The 22,624-nt window shown below is 41.1% G+C and overlaps 1 long non-coding RNA gene across 1 annotated transcript in view; it reads right to left on the minus strand.

Moving 5' to 3' along the window:
- Positions 1 to 11,905: 11,905 nt before the first annotated feature.
- Positions 11,906 to 22,624, minus strand: part of LOC116092022 — a 37,804-nt gene continuing 27,085 nt past the window's right edge. Inside the window, exon 3 of the long non-coding RNA XR_004119147.1 lies at positions 11,906 to 11,998. This is a non-coding gene — a long non-coding RNA (uncharacterized LOC116092022). The remainder of the gene's footprint in view (positions 11,999 to 22,624) is intronic.

A 22,624-nucleotide genomic window follows, 5' to 3' on the forward strand; every position in this document is an offset into this window, starting at 1 on the left:
ATGAAAATTACATGAATTTCAAATTTCAGTGTTAATAAAGTTGTATTGGAACATAGCCACACATATTCATTTTTGCAGTAGTTAGCCTCCTGCTCTCCCTTATCCACATCACCAAGGCAAGCTCTCCAGCACTGCTCTGGCTAGGCCATCCAATACAGCCATCAGTAAGAGGCAGGGTCAGCTCTCCTGGTCTCATGCCTTTGGGACTGGCTTACTTTCACCCATACCTCCAGAGGCAGCTCCACTGTGCTACCCAGACAAGGTGCAGGGCCCACAATCCCAAGTGCTGCTATCTGTGAGGGGCTGGGCCAACTCTCCTGCTCTTACTCTCACACCCTCTGGGCTGGCTTACCCATGCCTTTGCTATTAGGGCCTTGTCCACTTTGTTGCTCAGGCAAGGGACAGGGCCTACTCTCCTGAGTGCTATAGCCAGTGAGGGGACAAGAGAGCAGGGTGTTTGGGAAGTAACCTGTCAAACGTCCCTGGAAACATCACTGGCTATGTCATCCATTTCATTTGAGGAATTATTTTTTTCCCTTTTTTCCATACTTAGTTGTAGCTTGTCTGTGGTGATATTTACATGTCTCAGGATAATTGTACTAAGCAGGGCTCTCTGGCTCAGATACTTTAACAAAGACCAAATAACTGTGGCTTAAACAAAATAGAGCCAGGCGGTGGTGGCACACGCCTTTAATCCCAGCGCTTGGGAGGCAGAGGCAGGTGGATTTCTGAGTTCGAGGCCAGCCTGGTCTACAAAGTGAGCTCCAGGACAGCCAGGGCTATACAGAGAAACCCTGTCTTGAAAAATCAAAAAACAAAGCAAAAAACAAAAACAAAATAGAAAGTTACTTCTGATTATCTCAAAAGCAAGCATCTAGCCCAATCCTAGCCACTCAGGAGAAAGGGGATCAGAAGTTCAAGACTTGTTTCAGCTACAGGATGAACGAAAACAGACTTGGCAGCAGAGAATGACTTTGCCTCAAAAAGTGAAAAAAAAACAAAAGAGAAAAATCTCAGTGAGAGAGGGGCTTGCTTCAAAAGCCAGCACTGCAGAAAACAAATCACTCACACACATCACTGCCACCACCTCAGGACGCCAAGTAGCTGTGTTTCATGAAGTGAGGGCCCAGGGACGACAAGCTTGCGGCTACAATATTTTCTAAATTAAGGTCAGCATTTTTTTCTCTAAAAGTTCAAGTAGAAACATCTTAGGGCTTTGTGAAGCATATGATTTTTGCTTCAACTCTTCCAGCCCACTGCTGGAACCTAAAAGCAAACCATGGGGAGAAAGCCAGTAAGCAGGACTTCTCCTTGGGCTCTGCATCATTTCCTGCCTCCAGGTTCCTGCCCTGTTTGAGTTCCTGTCCTGACTTCCTTCCCTGATGAACAGCGATAAGGAAGTGCAAGCCAAATAAACCCTTTCTTTCCCAAGTGGCTTTAAGTCTATAATTTGAAGACTGTCTAACCAAGTTGTAAAGTGTCCCTAGGCACATATGATATGACTGACAGCACTTTGGACCCTCGACTCCCCTTTCACAGATAAGAAAACCTAGGCCTAGGATCCATACAGGAAGTTGGTAAGGAGGGCAGAACAGACACTTAGTCTTGGAACTCCAGGGTCAGTGTGCTTTCTGTTTTTGTATAACACAGATATTTTCAAATAAGAGATGCCAAGAAGCCTAAAGCCTGGCAAAACAAAATAATCTGCTTTTTGATGGCCATTGGCAGGAGATACTCAAATGGTTTATTCAAAAAAGGCAAAACGCAGGACTCTGAATCCAGATGTGCTACCCGTTTTAGGGACCTTCTCCATACAACACTTGGCATTGCTTTAAGTAACGTGCTTAGTGACTTTTATATATGACAAGCTTCAAAATACTCAAAACCTTTATTTATTTTTGACGTGTCACTGACCAAGCAAGGACTTTATACTTTCTTTACTAAAACAAAAATTTTAATTATTAAATGTTAATTTGCAGACAAACTAAAAGATTTTAAAGGTATGGCAGGATGTCCTTCTCCAGGATGTAGCTGAGTGAGTTTGCCTGGTCCTCCCTCCTATAAGCTCTCTCCAACCCCCAAGATCTAAGCCAGGTTCCAAATACAGTGCCCTAGTCTTATCACCTCTGCCTGCACTGCTGTTAACATCTAGGCTTCTGCCAGGACCCTCTCTGCTTACCTTTAATCTATAGGACCCTTCTATGACATGTCCAACCTGTTCACTGAATCAGAGACTGCATATCCTTCACTAGGGCCTAACTGGGTAAGCGCACCTGTTTCTCTCCTCCAGCACCCTCCCCAAGCTCCAGATCTATTCCATATACTACATCCACTGCCCTGGTCTTATCTGCTCACTCCTGCCTGCTCTGTCTCCGACCTTTAGGCAAGAGAGGGAAACCATGCCTGGTACTGGAAACCCAGCCAACTACTCAGAGTTAGTGAAAACATGGATCTTGATGAAGAACCTACAACTACTACTTCACTAAACTGGCTTAATTCCTAACTATACTCTAATTATGTCCTCTTTAACCTACAATTAAGAAACTTTGCAATAGACATAGACCATTACAGAAAACTGCAAACAAAATGCAGAGAACAAGAGATCCTGTGATGCTCAGCCCCCACTACTACATGTGCAAGGCAATTCCTGCACCCAAGCCTCAGGAACCATAGAAGAGAGGACAGCGAGACTGTAAGAGCCAGAAGATCAGGGCGAGTTGCTATAAGGTTTTATCTTCTAGAAATGTCAGAGGAGCTGCATCCATGACGTCTCATCAACATGACTGCCGAAATAAGACCTGATCAAGGATGACACCAACAGACATGATAACATAGAAGATCTCAACCTAGACAAAGAACTGTAGGCAACTAAGATGTGCTGAAAGGGGGAGAAATAGTCTTCTCCATGGAAGAATCCCCCAACTGAAATCATATACATACAAGTAACATTATATGGGCTGAGAAAGTTGTGTTTATATATATTATATATGTGTATATATATATACATATATATGTATATGTGTGTATATATATCACATAAAGAGTTCATGCCCTTGAGACAGTGCAAGGTATTACACAGGAGGGGTTGGGAGGAGAAGACAGAATGTAGGAAATGATCTAATTGTATTATAATTTCAAATATAAAAATTATTATAAAAATTAGGCCAAACTGCCTTCTAATTACTTATCTTTACACCCATAGGCTAATACTGCTGACAGTCTTCCTCAGAGAAGCCCCACTTTGCAGTGGGCAGTAGTAAATACAGAGACTTGTAGCTGGCCAAAGCACAAAGAATTAGTAACTTTGGTGTGCTTGGCCCTAAACAGGACAACTATATCAACGCACTCCCAAAGGCCCAAGAACAGTGTCTTCTGGACATGAGAGCCTGTTGTACTTGCCATCTCACTGAAGCTGAAGTTATCTGCACAGGATGGTCAGCCCATCCCATCACGCATGGGGGCGGAACTTCTGACAGTGTCTGGAGAGAGAGAGAGAGAGAGAGAGAGAGAGAGAGAGAGAGAGAGAGAGAGAGAGAGAGAGAGAGAATCAGAGAGGGAATATGAGAGAGAGAAAGAGAGAGGGAGAGAGAGAGATTAATACGGGGTGAAAATGCCACCAAACACCATTATATACATAATAAATTGTCAAAGACGAAAATAAACACTTCTAAAGAATGACATGAATTTGTTTGTTTGTTTGTTTTGTTTTGTTTTTCAAGACAGTGTTTCTCTGTATAGCTCTGGCTGTTCTAGAACTCACTCTGTAGACCAGGCTGGCCTCGAACTCAGAAATTCACCTGTCTCTGCCTCCTAAGTACTGGGATTAAAGGCATGCACCACCACTGCCCAGCTAATGACATGAATTTAACAAGATGTTTTCAGCACTTAATAAAGCCCACAACCTACAGTAGACATTAACTCAGGGTCAAATATTTACTTTTTAAAGATTTATTTATTTGTATTTTAAGTGTATATGGGTGCTTTACCTACAGGTATATCTGTGCACCCTGTGTATGCAGTGTTTGCAGGGGCCAGAAGAGGACTTTGAATCCCCTGAAACTGGAGTTTCAGATGGTTGTGAAGCACAATGTGGACTCAAACCCAGGTCCTCTGGAAGAGCAGCCAGTGCTCTGGACCATTGAGTCAACTGTCAAGCCCCAGGATCATGTTTTCAAGCATAACTTCTTACACATTTCTCAAGTTCTATTTTGTTCTTGGTAGATTATTAGCCTTTGGAAAATGGTTACCATAATTCTCTTCTGTTCAGCCATGGAAACTTAAGCAAGGAAAAGGGAGGATTCATTCAAGGTTAAAATATAAATATTGGAGCTGGACATGGGTAGTTCCTATCTGTGATCTCAGCACTTGGGAAGAAGAGGCAAGAGGATCAAGAGTTTAAGGTCATACTTTGTTATTTCTAGGGTAGCCTGGGCTACATGAGACTCTCTCATGGGCATACCTGAATTCTATAGTCTCCCTTGCTGATGCTGCCATCTCTCGCTTTTATGCCTGCTATTTACTTTAAGTACTGGAAAAAAATGTTTTGTAGCAATTCCTTGGTGATTTTACAAATCATCATCTCAAAATGTGTAAGAAAAAGATGGGTTTCTTTGCTAAATATTGGATTTGTCTACGGTTTTCCCCATATACAAAGATGCCAAGAATTTCACGTATATATGAAAATATAAAATTATGGGTTATTTTTTTTAAAGTGTTACTTAGTGGGATTGAACCACCCTCTAAAGTTTTCTTTATTATTTTTCTTATTCTAGAAAGTGGAGCTGGCTATCCTATTGTTAAATCAGTCTTGTGTAGTCTATGGAGTTAAGAAAAAAAGATCAGATTTAAGGTTTTTCTTATTTTCTCTATGGTGCAACTGGCTTCTTCATAACAGAAGAAGGTGGGAGTACAACGATGTACTTGGTAGTAGCCCTTCAAGATTTCAAAGAACACGTGTTGCTAATGGCTTCTCTACTCATCTGCCTTCACTCACACACAGACCTATGGACAGAGCACATATTGAAGCTGAATACCCAACACCACAGCCAATTTACAGCAAGTGATAAGGACACAGTCTTACAGCTAGAAGCAGTTCATTTTTCAGTGCCAAGGGAAAAGTGTTTAGTAGGTATTTTATAGGCTATATATCTAGTACACCACAAGACATCTGTAGTTGCTCAAACTAAAAAGTCCTCCACTAGAGATGAGCCAACACCCTGACTTCTGTGAGTGTGTGTATATGTGTGCACGCATATGACTATGTGCCCTAGAGTCCCTGGACAGCCTTCTCTGAGAGTTTTATAGGGAATCAGCTTAGGTGATTGGCTCTGTTCCCTTCCCAGTGAGATATCCAGGTGAGCACCAGATGAGGTGGGCTGGGCGTTGAGTTCCAGGCTCAAACACACGCTCCTCCTGGAGGTCTGAATTTGTCCTGGATCCCACCCATCTGGCCTCAAGCTCCTTTCTGCTTTAAGCTAAACTGGAGTGTTTGGAGATAAGAATGAAGGTGAGCAAGTCTTCTAACACCCTGGTAACACTGGGAAGTCAAAGGTGACCAGGTCACTCCCTTACCAAAGGACAGATGTAGCAAGAGAAACCCTGGCCCTTGCTTGACAGTATCACTGCCCACACATTTCACAGTTGTTTTTTAATCAGAGAAGAGGAATCATCTACAAAAGGTCTTGGTGAAGTCATGTTCAGGAAACTAAAGTAAGCCCATCATTCTACAACCTCTGTATATGCTAGAGACACTGTGTCCACAGAGAAGAGAAGGAAGGACCTTGGCTGTGGCTTTAGGAGCTACCACAGACCCAAAGAGGAATGTGTCAGCTCTCTCCCTAGCCCACTTAGTGAGCCACCACATTGTAAAGTGGTCAACAGCTTCTGCATTAATAAAATAAAAATTAAGTTTCCTGGGTGTATATGGTTTATCACAGTCACTCTGCATTAATATTTCCTAATCATAGTGACCTCAGCCTGCCAGAATGCACAGGCCCCTAATCCTCACTGTAATGTTCTCTCATTAGCTACGCAGCTTTGCCACACCAGTGGCGGCAACCACACACCGCCCCAGGCACCACTGGAATTAATTACTTAGAAGAAACACTGCTGTTTCAAATTGTCATCTTGAATTTATCACTTGCCACTTAATGCAACTCATCTGACCTAATACCTTCACTGTGTCACCAGAGGCCTTGGCACAGGTTTCACCAGGGTAATAGCAGGGGTTCTGTAGGCCTAATGTGGCCAAGCAGCCAAACACACAGCTGCCAGCGGCCTGCTTAAAATCCTACCCCGGAGGGAAAGCATGCTAACAACGCCCCTAGCAAATTGCAGATTACCCAGATGTCATGTTCCATCTGAAACTGGAAGTGACTCGAAGGTGGGTCCGATCCATCTTGTTTCTGGAGCTTGAAGAAGATAATCTTTCATTACTTTGGATGGGACAGATCTCACCTCTTGCTCTGTCTGGGCTATGGATTTGAACATAATGTAACTGGCAAATATGGAAGGCAAAGTGGGTCTGGGGGGAACCTGTAACGTAAGGACTGGTGCTTTTTCCCCCTATATATTTTTCCCCTATATATTTTCCTATGTGTGTATGTGTGTGTGTATTGAGCAAGGAATTGCTCATTAAATTACCTCCATAAATAAATTTTGCCATTTATTATGTTTGCCCAGGAAGCAGAGCAGGAGTCTACCCAGAGTTAAAAACTCTGTGCTGTACTTTCTGGTGCTCCATGTTGCCGTGTACTTGTGAGAATAAGTCTTTACAAGTTACCAAAAAACCCGAACATTCAATAGTAGAATTAATGATCTAGTTACTTTCACTGAGTTAGAGAAATTACTTAATATGAAAAAAAGCTTTGAACAATATCCTCTCAATCAAATTGTTCATTTGTGAAAATCATACATTTGCAACCACTACATTTACAACATTACTTTCATTTAAAAGTTAGTCTTTGAGTTCTGTTACAACTTTTATTTCAAAATAAGGCATATATGTATTATAAATGCTTAGGTTCTAGATACATGCATAATAGTATAATATCACAGTGTAATAACAAAGCGTGGCCATCCTACTGATGAAATAATGAATGAGATAGATTCACTTTAACAATGGCAGCTCCCAGCGTATTTTATAGACAAAAACATTTCCTTTGGTTACCATGCTCTTCACTATGCATAGTAAACTTTGGAAGATGTATAATGCAATATAAACATTAACAGTTACGCCATTGTGTTGTTTTTGAAAGACTATTTATAGAGAAAATACAAAATGCTTCCCCAAAGTATACTTAGACCTAAGCCACCATAATCTTCCAGGTCATACAGCAGGAAATCTAATACACCAGCTCAATAAACCTGTAGGAAACAAAGGTTTTATGTAGCATTAAGTGTCACAATATTAAAATGCCCATATTACTTTCACTTGCTCTTATAAGCTTCTTTTTAACAATCCAGAAAGTTGAGAGCCATTATGAGCAGGTTAGTGTGCTATGTAGTAAAGGATGGTGAGGGCGAAATAAAAGCCCCAAGCCCTAGCCTCAGAGTCGCAGGGCTTAATGCTGCTTTGGTGTTCCCTTCACCCTCTCCCTCTTTCTTTCTTCTAGTGTTGTCTGAGGTACGTTCTTCCACCATGACCCAACATTGAAGAGTGTTAGAAGGCTGGGTTGCAATGCCCAATCAACTGAATAACCCACCACTTTGCAGTGGGGATCGCTTTCATGTGCCGGTGATGCCGAGTGTTCAGGATTGGCTACGGCTCTAAAAAGAGGCCAGGGTCTTTCCACACTTTCCCACGATGTTCATCCTAAATGGTATTTAGGGTGACAACACCCCCAGAAGTTTAAGGGACCAAATACCAGACAGTTGCTTTTGTGAGTTTCACAGAGTAGCTAACATCCTCTGGTTAGCTGATTGATGCCTAATGACAGGGAAAAGTGATGCCCACCTAACTATAAAAGATCTCAGAAAGTTCAAACTTTGTGGCCCCTAATTACAAGGCCTTCCACTTCTTTTACACTTACTAACCCCCTAAACTTTCTCAAGCACAAATTCACTAACTGAAGCTCTTTGGTGGGGTATTAAATGGTACAGAAGTACATTTTTGAAGACTTACTAGGTGTTGATAAATATGATAGTGTCTTTTGAATGCAAGCTGCCCTTTTCTTCATTGCTAGGGCACAATCACTGGGGTTAGCAGCACCAGAACAACTGGGCTGCCATTTGCACTCATGAGAGTGAAGGGGAGCTGAAAGTATTTTAATAAACATGCAGCTTCGGGGGGTGCTGTGGACTCCCGACCACAGGTGCTTTGTGGTACTCACATATAACATGGTGATGTATTTGGAAAGGACTGGGCAGTTTTCTTACATCGTTGGTAGAAATTCTTCCCTAGCTGGGCAGAGATCTAAAGACAGCTGCAGTTGTATAGCACATCTGTAGCCTGCAGTGAGTCCTCGTGAGCTAGGTTTCTCTCTCTTTCTCTCCCTCCTTTTCTCACCCAGCCCCTGTCTTGCCCCTCCCTTTTTTGAGACAGACCTTACAATTCAGCCCCAAGGCTGACCTGAAAACTATGTATCTCAAGCTAACAAGGAACTTACAACAATCTAACAATCCTCCTGCCTCCGTATCTGTGTGCTGGGATTGTAAGCCTATGCTACCATACCCATATGCCAAACCACATCTGCCAGTAATATTATGATGAACCCATTAGGAATTTGGATTTTTCACAAGGCAACAGCACTAAATGCCATGGGTTACCAGCAGGCAATGGAAAATTTTTAGTTCATGAACTAAATTTCCTTTCATCTACTTTCTAGCTAAACATCCAGGTTCCAGTGCCTTCAAGAGACCTCTTCAAGAAGGCCTCAATGCAGAAATGTTTTTAAAAATCTTTTGCTGATTTTTTGATATTTTTGAAATGACTTAAAACAATATATGTTTAAATCCTGACTATTAACACTAAAAATCTCCCACTGCATTCTGGGAATCCATGGCATTTAGTGCTGCTGCCTTATGAAAAATCCAAATTCTAGACGGTTCATCATAATGTTATCAGCAGATATAGTTTTATACTTTTAAATTCCTTGGACTTGCTAGAAAGAGTAGGAGGAGACAGAGAAAACACTTAAGTATCCTGGTAGAGATGAAAGGACAGCATAAAATGTAGTTATCTGGTGGTAAAATGGGGGAGCTCTCTGTGGCTGAATTGTGTGTATGTGTGTACGTGTGTGTGTGTGTGTGTGTGTGTATGTATGTGTGTGCATGCGCACACACACGCAAGAGAGAGAGAGAAGGGGGAGGGAGAACAAAGAAGAACGTGTGTCATCTGCAGTTGAGTGTTTACAATTACATTTATCATCCTCAGGGACTCTCCCACTGCAACATGTATGTAGTGATTGTTTTACATTCTAAATGTAAAAAGCAAGATTGTTTTACACTCTAAATGAAAGCCATGAACATGCAGTATTTGCTTTGTAAATAGAGACTTCATTATATTTTACCACTCTGCTAAAATAAGGTACAATCTATTCATAATCACGAAAGTGATATTTTTCTACCAAGGCATTACCTTTCATCTTAATACCCACCTTCATCATAATTAACTGGAGTAGGCACAGAGTCCACAGGCTGTGTATTCCTAGGTAACTGGTCACATTGAAATTCAATATCAAATATAGTCGGTTGCCTTCTGGTCTAGAAATATGATTACGGAAGACATATATTTTCTCAGTTTTTTCTAAAAGCAATTGTAAGAAAAAAATTATATTCCCTAGGTTAAGAACCAAGGACAAGGAGGATATGTCATCTAATAAAAACTGTGACCCCCCAATGTAAACAACTCTAATGTGAATAATAGCTCCAACAAAGCTTGCTAGGACGGGAATCAGGCTCCAAAGCACACAAGCTCAGGACAGACACAGACAGAGTTCCTCTGTTGAGAGGGCTGTGTAGCTGCACTGTGGTCAGATGCCGCCAGGGTCAGTCTCCAGGCTCGCCTCCACTGCTGCATCTTTGAGTCATTGAGAATGCCTTATCTGGCAACAGGAAGAGGGGCATTTCGAACAAAATCTTTTTTATTAACACCTGGAAGACAATCTACCTAAAAGCCACTTCCTAGTGCTCATTACTGAGAAGCGGAGCTCATCTCAGCGGCCATTGTCATGCAAGCGCAGTTATAAGTAATAATGTGGCCTTTAATGACGGAATGATGGACCTGCCAAGCACTTGCTCCTGCCACAGACTGCTTGTTTCCCTGCTGGAGAGCACAGAGAGGCCCATCTGGGAGTTATTAACATAGCCTCGTCAACTCAGAACCGACTTTAACATAATCCATATTTGTTGGAGAAAGTCCAACATCAGCTTGAGAACAGCGGTCACGTGGCTCAGTGACACATTTCAAACAGCACACACGGAGCATGCTTGGGCAGCTAAGCAATTCAGAAATGCAAATCTCTGAAGCACTCTTCTGACTAGATAAAAAGGACAAATCCCTTTTGGCAACAGACTGGATGTCCTCTTAATGTCGCAGGAAAATAACCGAACCAGGGAAGGAACAAATTTCAGAGGCAGTGATTTGAGATTGGTGGGTCACCAGAAAAACATTTCTTTTTTTGGTTTTATTCCATTAGCACTGATGAAATCGATCTCCAATTCAACCTTGGGCTTCAGTGGTTGTCAGGCAGAGCTGTTTGCCCCAGGGTGCAAGGATACCGACAATCTTACACCAACAATGTTCGCTTGCTTGTTGACATATGTATAAGCACACATCTCTCCCTTTAAAACACAACAGAGCTCTCAGCCCCATTTTGACATCACCTTGTTCTTGCTGTGAGTAGATTGGCTGATAATACATTCCTGGAAGAAGTAAGGCTGATTAGGATCCTAAACATGAGTCCTCACAAAAGGTGTGTGTGTCTATGTGTGTGTGTGAGTGTGTATGTGTGTGTGACTGTGTGTATGTGAGTATGTGTGTGTGTATGAGTGTGTGTATGTTGCATGAACAATACATATGTTTATATACATGTCACGTTTCTGCAGCTATTTGCAAGTGGACACCCCAACGCTGTTTTAATGACTTTAGCAGCAGAAAATACAGTTCACTGGCCAGATTTCTTTGATAGATAGGGTTAGTATTTTCTATGTTTTATGGGTGACACAAATTTGAAAAATTTAAAAAAGTATAGTAACAAGTCACTCTATTCCTGTTGATGCACATCCTAATAAAGCTGTAATGAAAACTTAATTTTAGATGATGCACGTGAGGTCTGAATACTTCCTCCAAACACTGAAGCAGTCCCCAGGGCTGGGTCACTAGACTACAGTACGACACCACTCTTTGGGTTTCTGCAGGTGATTGATATATTTAGTTATGGAGAATTTTTGTTCTTAAGAGATAGACAGAAGCACCTAGGGCTGAGGGTTTATATTATCAACAACTAAATAACTCACCAATCAAAAAATAATGAATGTGTATCGAAAAGAGCAAATGCAGCAAACTGCTCACAGCTGACACACAAAGGTGAACATCATATTTCTTTCTTATATCATTTTGGCAACTTCTCAGTAGATTTGAAATCTTTTAGAATAAAACCAAGGAAATCAATTAGACTCTATAGATGGTAATGTAGATTTTTTTCTTTAAAAAAAGATTACTGCCTGGAAGCTTTCTTTGGATTACCATTCTTTGTTTTATTGGGACATATGCCTAAGTTTGAATAAGATAAACAATTGAAAGTAGATCGCCAAACATTTAAAATAACCATATTGAGGGGTAATACCCATTCAGAGGGAGCAGTGCAGGAGGAACAAAGACAACCAGAGGGCTGCGATAGAAGAGAGAAGAGAATGGCTGACTGGAGGAGACAGCCTCATACCTCATATAGCCTGAGACCAGGCATCCTTGGGAGCAGCAAGGGCCATGCACAAAGGCAGGGAGATGATGGGACAGGAGCCTTGCAGGAGAGGGATGATGGGAGGTATCACCTTCTTCCTATAGCAGAATCATTGTAGAAATGTCAGCATGCATTTTCTTTAGCAGAAGCACTTGTGTGGGACCCAGTACTGCTCTGCAGGAATGCCACACAGAACCAGTTCAGGGTCAGGAGGGGAATGAATCAGATTCCATTAGAATGTGACTGGATAGTGGTTTGTGGAGTTGGGGTGGTTGTGTGTGTGTGTGTGTGTGTATGTGTGTGTGTGTGTGTGTTGGAGGCAGTTAGCCTTTTGAAATGATTATATCTTTTGTGGCTTTGAGGGGTTTTAAATGTTTTAACCATGAATATAAAAAAGTCATAAAATAGAAAATGATTTATTTGCTTTCATGAAAATCTGTAAACAAAATCTTAATTGATCCGTGTGAAGTGCAGAAAATAGTGTCAGTTGAAGAAGGTGCCACAGTTACCCAGTCTTGGCTGCCAGCCTAGAGTGTACTGTGAGTAACCCACCATCCACAATGGAGGTCTAGATCCAGAACCCAGGAAAGGAAAGTCACAAGAGCATAGGGACATCTGGGAGCAAAATGGGCCAGATGTGGGTAGCTCCAGTCCACATGAGGGTTTTACCAGCTGGGTAGGTCACAGCAGTAAGCCACCCCAGTGAAAGAAGCTTTGGGGATTTCTCACCTTTGAATTCTGTGAGTCACTTCCTAAGCACCAGAGCTCAGAAATGTCCACGAATGGAACCCAACACAGCCAAGTGAGGGGTACCTTTCTTGTCTCAAAGTAAACTAAGGTAGGAAGAAATTTAAGGATGCTGTTTGCCTCTGTCTTGACTTAATCCTTGACACAGTTATGAAATAGGTTTGAGACACTCTGCTGGGAAAGAAGGAGCCCAAAGAGCCTTTTACTCTTTACTATACAAAGGCCAAGGACTCAATGTTAAAGAGAAGGCGCAGAGAGTCTTTGCTTCCCTCACCCTCACCCCATCAAAACTGTGATGGTTGCAACATCTGGGGTTCCCCCCCCCCGTATTTTGTCCCTTGGCATTTATCTAAGTCTGATTATGTTTATGGAAAAATGTGGAAGGGTGTAACTTGTTCTGGAGCTTGCGAATGTCCTGATAAAACCCTGGGCTTGGACATTTGAGCTGTCTGCCCACTGCTCTGCTCTCTGTTCTTTTCTCCTACAGAGCTCAGGACATTGGCTTCTTTGATGTGGTGATGTTTTGCATGGTGAATTCAGTATGAAGGAGACAGTGGGGTTTCCATGTGGGCTCTGAGGAAAAGGCCAGATGACTAATAGAAAAGCTTAGCCTGAGAACTGACCAGAGCATGCTGAAAGTGATGTCCTAGGGAAATCATGTTTGTTCTTTTAAATATGGCAACTATTCAACCCAAGACAGCAAATGAGGGGGCCTGCTCCCTCACACAAGGGGAGCTTTGCTCAGTTCACACTGTGAGGTAAATGCATGTAGAATATTGCCGATTGGAGCTAAATAGCTGCCTCATTAGGGTTATTTGGTATTTTACTTGAGACCTGAATTTCTCAGAAAAGCAGAGCAGAGGGGGAAGTACAGCCATGTGCTCTGGTTTGGGCTGTTTTCATTTACAGTACCATGCAAGGCATATTCCTATGAATATCTAATGGAGTGGCCAAGTATATTCACACTTTTAGGTTTTCAATGTTGACTTAAAGCTACATGCATGTGAACACCCAGAACATGTTTCCATTCTAATGAATATAATCATCTGAACTAGAATCATGACATGGAGGAACCTAAGGATGAAGGAGAATGCAGATGTGGCCACGGATAGCTATGAAAGCAGTCCAACACACACACACACACACACACAAACACAACCCCCCCCCCAAGAGCACATAAAAAATGATGTTTCTTTGTGATTCTTTTTGTACTCAGCCACGAACTTTGGAGTTGTGATGTCATGAGTTGGCCCCAATGGCATGAGTACAGGAGAGTTGACCCTGCCTCATGTCTGTTGTGTGCAGTGGCCTGGGAGAGTTGCCCTCCTCCCCTTACCCCTTGGCACCTGTGGCAGGCAGGAGAGCTGGCCCTGTGGTCATAAGATAAGGAGAGCTGTCCTTTCCCCTTGCTGGCTGAGGCATTGGGTGGGTTAGCTGGGGCAGTGCTGGAGAGCTCCCCCTGGTGGTGTGGATTCAGGAGAACTACCACCCAGGCCCAGATCCAGGGCTTTGAGTTGGCTCACAGTAACATCTACCCCATCAATGAACTGCTGGAGCATATGAAGGAGCTGGTCCTGCAGATCCAAAGCTGCAGGATCTCCATGATTATAGGACAACAACTAGATATCCAAGAGGAGTCCCAGTGAGGACCCAGTATTGATAGTGTGGAAGAAGCCAAAGGTCTCCAACCAGACCAATGACTCATTGCAACGAACATTTGCAAGTAAAGATGTATGGATGAAAGTGTATACTATGTGACACACTGCAGCTTCCATGACAAGATTTTGGGTTTTGTTGTTGTTATTATTTTATTTTATTTAGGGGAGGGGTTATGTAAAAGCAAAGGGAAGATACAAAGGGGCTGGGGAGATGGGTGGAATTGTAGTACATGATATAAAATTCACAAAGAATCAATAAAAAGTAAAAAGCAAGCAAGCAGACAAAAACTCAAAACAAAACAAACAAAAAAACCTCTCTCAGGCAAGTGATGGTGGTATACACCTTTAATCCCAGCACTTTGTGAGTTGGATGCCAGCCTGGTCTACAGATTGAGATTTTGGACAGCCAAATCTATACAGGAAAACTCTGTCTTGAAAAACCAAAGATCAAACTAAACCAAACCAAACCAAACCAACTGTACTGGCTGGTTTTGTGTGCCAACTTGACACAGGCTGGAGTTATCACAGAGAAGGGAGTTTCAGTTGGGGAAGTGCCTCCATGAGATCCAGCTGTGGGGCATTTTCTCAATTAGTGATCAAGGGGGTAGGGCCCCTTGTGGGTGGTGCCATCCCTGGGCTGGAAGTCTTGGGTTCTATAAGAGAGCAGGTTGAGCAAGCCAGGGGAAGCAAGCCAGTAAGGAACATCCCTCCGTGGCCTCTGCATCAGCTCCTGCTTTCTACCTGCTTGAGTTCCAGTCCTGATTTCCTTTGGTAATAAACAGCAATGTGGAAATAAGCTGAGTAAACCCTTTTCTCCCCAACTTACTTCTTGGTCATGATGTTTGTGCAGGAATAGAAACCCTGACTAAGACACTAACCAACCAATCAAACAACAAAACACGCCAAAAGACAAAATCAAATCCCCTCGGTAAGTTTGATACAGAGGAAGTGCATGCTACTACTAGAGGATGAGCATGACAAATCCACAACTGATATCAGAACAAATGAAGTAAGGTAGAAAGGTGTCCCCTAGCAACTGGATTAAGACACTGTTACCATTTCATGGTCCTAGGGATATGATCTATAACATTTATGCAAGAAAATGAGAGTTTCCAAACTAGAGAAGAGGGAGACAAATTGTCTGTTTGTGGAAGACATGATTATATAGCTATACAAAATCTATAGACTCTACTCCTCCAAACCATTAGGATTAATGAGTTCAGTAATGTTTCAGAATACAAATCCAGGATACAGATGCCAGTAGTATTTTCATCTGACAATAACAGACTGTCTGAACAAGGCATTAAGGAAGAAATCCTTGTTTTGCAATAGCTCAAAAAATGTTATAAACCACCTTGGGAGATGCCAGTTTCATTCTTGTAGTCATTGAATGAGTGTCTTTTCTCTCTATTCTCATAGAAACCAAGGACACCAGTCCTGTGCTCAGGATCTACCAGTACATGGCAGACACTTCAGTCTTTGTGTGTAGAAATGGTTAGTCTGAAGCAGGGGTATTGGCTTTCATGCTTTTAGAATCCCTTTCAGGAAGCAGGACCTTATTGGCATGTTGACTTCAGTAGGTCTGGGACAGGGCAGGGCATCTGCCTGTCTCACATGTTCCCAGGTAAACTGATGCACAGAGGTTAGGTACTGTATTGGTGAGCCATCGAAGGGGGTCATACTGCTATAACAAAAAGATCCCTAAATCCCGAAGGCTCATAATCCCAAAGCTTTATTTTCCATCTGTATCTCATGTCTGCTAGTTGGTCAACTACAGTTCTGCTCCATCGTATTTCTTGACAGACCCCTGCATTACTCATAAGCCTGTAACTGAAAAAATGCCCTTCTCGTGACAGAGGAGACAGGAAATACAGGAAATTGCTGCTTGGCTGTTAAGGCTCCAACTTGCATTTCATTAGCTATAGCAAATAACATGGCCAGACTTAACTTTGGTATCAAATAAGAGGTCAATGATTTTTGTGATTAATTATATAGCCCCCCCCCATTCCCATTCCCATTCCCATTTCATTTATCTTCTCCTTTGGAGTAAATGGTCTTCAGGTTTAGACTGAACATCTAGATAGATAGATTAAAGACCCATTTCCCAAACTCTCCTGCAGCTAGGCATGGCCGTGTAAATACATTCTGGTAATGAAATGAAAGAGCTGCACATGTTCACAATTTCTCACTTAAAAAACAAACAAGAGGCTGGAGAGATGGCTCAGTGGTTAAGAGCACTGACTGCTCTTCCAAACGTCCTGAGTTCAAATCGCAGCAACCACATGGTGACTCACAACCATCCGTAATGAGATCTGGTGCCCTCTTCTGGTGTGTCTGAAGACAGCTACAGTGTACTTACATATGATAAAATAAATAATTAAAACAAACAAACAAACAACAACAAAAACATTTTTTTTTCTCCATCCTGTTACCTACCATGCAGATGCCAACAATTCAAAGCATAAGATGGTGGGGGCAAGACCTCTCAGAAACTAGAGAAGGCATGTAGAACACTCTACCCACCCAGACTACCTGCCTGCACTTTTACACACAAAAGGAAGAACGTCCCTTTTTGACTACTCTGCTGTGGCTGTTCACCATCATCCACATTGGAATGTAATATTGACTAACGTGCCAACAGAAAGGCTCCCTTTTGAAGTCTACTCATTCCTGTCCACAGCTTCTTGTGTTCCATTCATCTTTCAGCTATTTTCTAAGCTTCTGAACCATTTCTTTGCTTTACTGCCCTTTTCCCCATCCTAACAATCCAATGAGACTGTTCATAGAAAGATGTCAAATATGGCCTTGTTCTTTCCAGTTATGTAAGCTACAATGGTAGACACACCGTCTGATGGCAGAGGGTGTGACAAAGTAAAAGCTTGCTTGGCTGGAACTTTCCTTAGCAGCTTCTGAAATGGGGTTACTGCTCTTACACACCAACAATGCTCTTTTACTGCCAAACCCTCCTCTAGAACATAGGTGCAGTCTCAATGTCTCACTCTAAAGTGGTTTGTGTGCTGCATGGGTCTCATCCAACCCCATGGGTGAATACAGTCATAAAGATGCCCGAGGTCATGTTTTGCTCCTCCATCTTCATTTTTAATCCTTCTTCCCTAGTCTGTTTCCATTTAACCTCCTGTTGTCTTCTGTGGCTGTGTGTGTTCAGACCCTACACACAGAAGGAGCAGGTAGAGAATAGGAAAGACAGGAGTAGTAACACAAGCCAAAGGTTGAAAAGGGGAAGCAGTAGACAAGTCCCGGGGTGGCTCTTCCTCTGTGAGATTTGGGAGATAGAAAGGCTTGGGTAGGTCTCAGATACAGTTAGTGGGCCATTCGGTACATTCTACCACCACGCAGGGACAAGTAACCTTTCAATTATACAGGTGTGGTTAGCAATCCATCATTATACTGATTTTCAAGATTATTTTCAAGAGCATTTTCCTTGTCTGATGAAGAACTAAGCTGGAGCTTTACACATTGTATTGGCTAGTTTTATGTCAACTAGACATCATCAACTAGAGTCATCAGAGAAAAAGGAGCCTTAATTGAGAAAATGCCTCCATAGGATTGGGCTGCAGGCAAGCCTGCTGGGTATTTTTAAAATTAATAATTCAAGAGGAAGAGGGAAGAGCCCAGTCCATTGTGGATGGGTTCACCCCTGGGATGGTGGGGCTCCATTCTTTCTTTTCTGCTTTCATGGTCAAACATGATCAAATGGATCACTACATCCAGTGATCTACAGAGTCACAAAGTGTTGGCACATTAAAGCCTCCAAGGATTTCTTAAATAAAGAAACTTGATTATTAATATATCTCCAGATTATACATCTTGTGAACCTGGTCTTGGAGCATAATTTGCGAAACTGTCTCAAAAGATAAAAAGCTATTATTTAAAAAAAACTTTACAAGAGTTTAATATTATCTACCTGTCTGTCTGTCTGTCTATCATCTATCTAACTATCTATCATCTGTCTATCGTCTATATTTTTATCTATCTGTTTATAATCTGTTTATCATCTATCTATCATCTATCTGTCTATCACCTATTTATCATCTATCTGTCTAACATCTATCTATCTATCTATCTATCTATCTATCTATCTATCTATCTATCTATCTGTCTATCTATCTATCTGGTACACAGCATGATGAACAATGACTTGGTACATGTCTGCATTGTGAAATGTTGATCAGGAATCAATTTGTTCATTCTCATTCATTCTGTATTTCAGTCCCCTAGAACTTGTCTTATAATTGCAAGTTTGTAGCTTTGATCGACATGTCCCTATTCCCTTTCCCCCTCCTACTGTTTTGATGAGAGTCTGTTTTCAGATTCTATGTACAAATGAGATGGTATAATGTTATTTCACTTAGCATTATCACGTTATTTTTGTGCAAGGGAAGTTAATGTAACCAATACTTTTGCATATATTCATAACCTATCAGTATCTCAGTTGATACACATGAGAATGAAAGTGGAACACAGCTTAGAATCACTGCCAGTGATACAAAACATAACTTTTGGGTTGCAGTGTCTGTCAGAAGCCCACAGTGTATTGTTAGAGTATTTACTTTAGAAGTAAAAGAAATTGATGAGAACAGAGTTATCCTAACCAATGATTAGTAGTAAAATAGCAAGGGAATGCCCCTCTAAAATATTTGGACTTAGAAGAGGCAATGAGTTGTGAGGATGATGAGTCAGACCAAATTAGGCAGAAGGATGAAAAAGAGTGCATTTGGAAGTCTACAGTTCTCCTTAAGCATGACATTAGCCCAGGGCTTTAGAAGCTCAGGTTCCCTCTCTGCCCAGAGGCATTGAGAACTAGAGAAAGCTTGAGCTTTAGCCTCTGTTCATCCCATTAAAGCCCTGTGCTTATTACAACCATGTTTCCCTCAGTGTGTTGTAATAATTAGGTTTGGGTGGTTCTCCTGATTATACTACAAGTTCCATGAAAGCGAATGTTCTGCCTTACTGATGACTACAATCTCTACTCGAAGTATTCAGTAGTAGGCACTTAGCAAACATTTGATAATGCCTGATGAGTGACCATCTTGGAAATTTTCAGATGTGTGTAATACAACCTCAGCACTGCCAAACCTCAGTGAGGTAAAGCCATCTGAGAGGGTTTAACCTATGATGTGATGAATTAAATGTGGTGATGTGACCATGTAATGTGATGATGTGACCATTTAAATGTGATATGTGATGCTTTACATGTAGTAGCAAAAAAAAAAAAAAAATGGCAGACAAGACTTTTCTATGGGAACAAAGTTACCTCTGGATGTGGTGGTGTTGGGTTATCTGTTATGGTCAAGTTCGAATGCAGTTTCTAGGTGTGGTTTGGGAGATCTTCCTGGAGCTGTTGAGTGTGTATTTAATAAGTGCCACAGACCACTCTGTGCAGCGGCTAGCCTGGCCTGTGAATTTAGAGATACAGGTCCCAAATCTGGCTTACTAGTCCCCAATCTACACATTGATAGGATACCCAGGATGATTTTTATAAAGTATCTGATAGAACCAGACAGTCAATCATAAGATTTTAATTTAGTTTTTCTCAGATGGGTGTTTAAAAACCAAGACTTTACGATTCTTTCTCTGACTCTAACCATAAGGCCAGGATTCAGAATATCTGTACTCACTGTTTCTGGGATACTTAAATCTATCTACTAAATGGTATTGGGACACAACAAAATGTATTACCTTTGAAAAACATATACATAGAAATAAAGTTCCTAAATAGCTGGCTTCCAAATGATTTAAAAAGTTATAAAGGATCAGTTTTAATCCAAGTTACATTAGTTTGACTTACAGACTTTTTAGGCAAATATCAGCTGGAACGTAGCAGCAGAGTGAGCACCCCCAGCTACCACAGGAAGACAGCTGGCCACCAGTGTCATCTGCTGCTTGATTATTCTCTTAAGCCCGTGGTGTGTCACTACTATAAAAGTCATAGTTTGTATTTGCATATTTAAGAGTAAAAATTCTTACATTTCAATGCAAACAAGCATGCAGATAAATTCCATACAGACACAAATATTTGATTACATCTATAAACAAACGTCTAAGGAAGATTGTTGTTTAGTTTGTAACATCTAAGGTTTCCATCCAAAGTAGACTAAATTGGAGGTATGAATGAATGGTCAAGGTTAAATGGCAAAATTGTTAAAGATGAACAGAGTTTCCTTTAAAGACCTACAGTAAACACCCTATTTCTAGGGCAGGTGAGTTGGCTCTGTAGGTTAAGGCACTTGCCACCAGGTCTAATAACCTGAGTTTGATCTGGAATCCACTAGCTCCCACAAGTTGCCCTTTGATCTCCATATGATGATATAGTATCATGGCACATGCCCACAGGGCACACTCAAAAAAATAAACAAATAGACACATAAATAAACACAAAATAAATAACTGTAAACATTTTGAAAAATAAAAATAATCTATTTCTAAAATATGTAAGATTTTAAGAGGCTAGCAATATACAAAGTGATCAATATTGTTCATTGAAATCCACCTTTGTGGGTGCCTGATAGCTGTGGGAACCATGAATGCACTTTGTCTAAGGAGCAACCATTTATAGAGGTTTGTCAGGAAACACAACCATGGGGATGATATTGTTTCTCAATGTGAGATTCTTGTGGGTTTCCTTGAGTATATGCACCTTTAATGAAATGCAAAACTGTCACCAATCTCCTGAACTGAGTATAGTAATGGCTACTTCTTGAAATCTTGACTTGGGTGATTTCTAAACTTTAAGTCAAGCACCTTTTTAAAACACTTAGTTACAGATTCATTACAGCTATGCCCTGTAGCCAACTCAGAGGTGTTACAGGGGCCATTTTGTTAATGGTCATTTTTCTGGATTTTCTTTTCCTCCTTCCCTCTTTTTCTCCATATTTCCCCTCTTTTTATAATTACACTTATTGGATACAGTGTGAGTTTTGAAATATGTATAGGATGATTTGATTATAGGATGATTAAATTAACCCTATTAATATGTCTATTACCTGACCATACATACATAAATCTTGTGCATGCACACACATACATGGGTGTGTTAAGAAAGTGTAAAGTGAGTTCTCTTGGGTTGGAGATGTAGCACAGTGGCAAGATGTTTGCTTGCCTACATGCAAGGCCCTATGTTCACTCCCACTGCATTTTAAATTGTTTTTGTATTAATAGTACACTTTGAATATCTTTTTCCACATTTAAAAAGAACTTTCTGAATTATAAATGTTTTCCTTACGTTATTTAACAACGTACACTGTTTAAATCTGAATTCAAACCTTGGGGCTTCTCAGCAGCTGTTAACTGTACATTCTGCACTAACTCCGGGTGTTGCACTTCTTGTAAGACTGTGACTTGTGCTTCAGTTTGTTACCTTTGTAGATTTACTCAAAGAAACCATTCAAATAAACCAAACTTGCTTTTGTTGAAAAAAAAAAAAAAAGCTGGGCAGTGGTGGCTCACACCTTTAATTCCAGCACTTGGGAGAAAGAGGCAGGCGAATTTCTGAGTTCCAGGCCAGCCTGGTCTACAGAGTGAGTTCCAGGACAGCCAGGACTACAAAGAGAAACCTTGTCTCGAAAGAAAAAAAAAAAAGAAAGAAATTTTCCACTATGTAGGATAGCGTTACTAACTATAGTTATCATGGTATATAAAGTTACTACTCTGAATAGAGACATTGTACCATTGTCTCCTCTACCTCCTGATAGGCAGTTGATCTGATATCAGTTGTACTCTCTACTTCTGAGTGCACTGAGTGCAACAGTTTTAGATTCCACATATAAATGTGAGCATGCACTATTTTTCTTTCTGTGTCTAGTTTCTTTCACTTAGCATAATGTCCTCCAGTTAGATGCCATGTTATTGCCACTGACAAGATTTCCTTCTTCTTGAAGACCATTATTCCACTGTGTATTCACACTATCATTTCTCTAGATGGTCTTTATATTGCCTCAGATCTTGGCTATCAAGCAGATGCCGCAATAATATGGGAGTATCAATTTCTCCTCAACATACTGACTTCATTTCTTTTTGATGTGTGCCAGAAGTAGAATTGGATTATATGGTAATTCTATTTTTAATTTTTGGTAGACTCCCAGACTGTTTCCATAATAACCATACAAATTTGCATTCACAGCAACGGTGTATAAAGGTTTCTTGTTCTTATGTGCTTGCTACGGTTTGTCTTTCATCTTTTTGACAGAAGCCATTCTAACAAGGAGGAGGTGATATTTATTGTGCTTTTAATTTGCATTTCCCTGATGTTTGGAATGCTGAGCAATTTTTCACATGTCTATTGCTCATTCGTATGTGTGT

Source organism: Mastomys coucha, unplaced genomic scaffold (genome assembly GCF_008632895.1).
Source record: "Mastomys coucha isolate ucsf_1 unplaced genomic scaffold, UCSF_Mcou_1 pScaffold15, whole genome shotgun sequence".
Classification (NCBI taxonomy): Eukaryota; Metazoa; Chordata; class Mammalia; order Rodentia; family Muridae; genus Mastomys; species Mastomys coucha.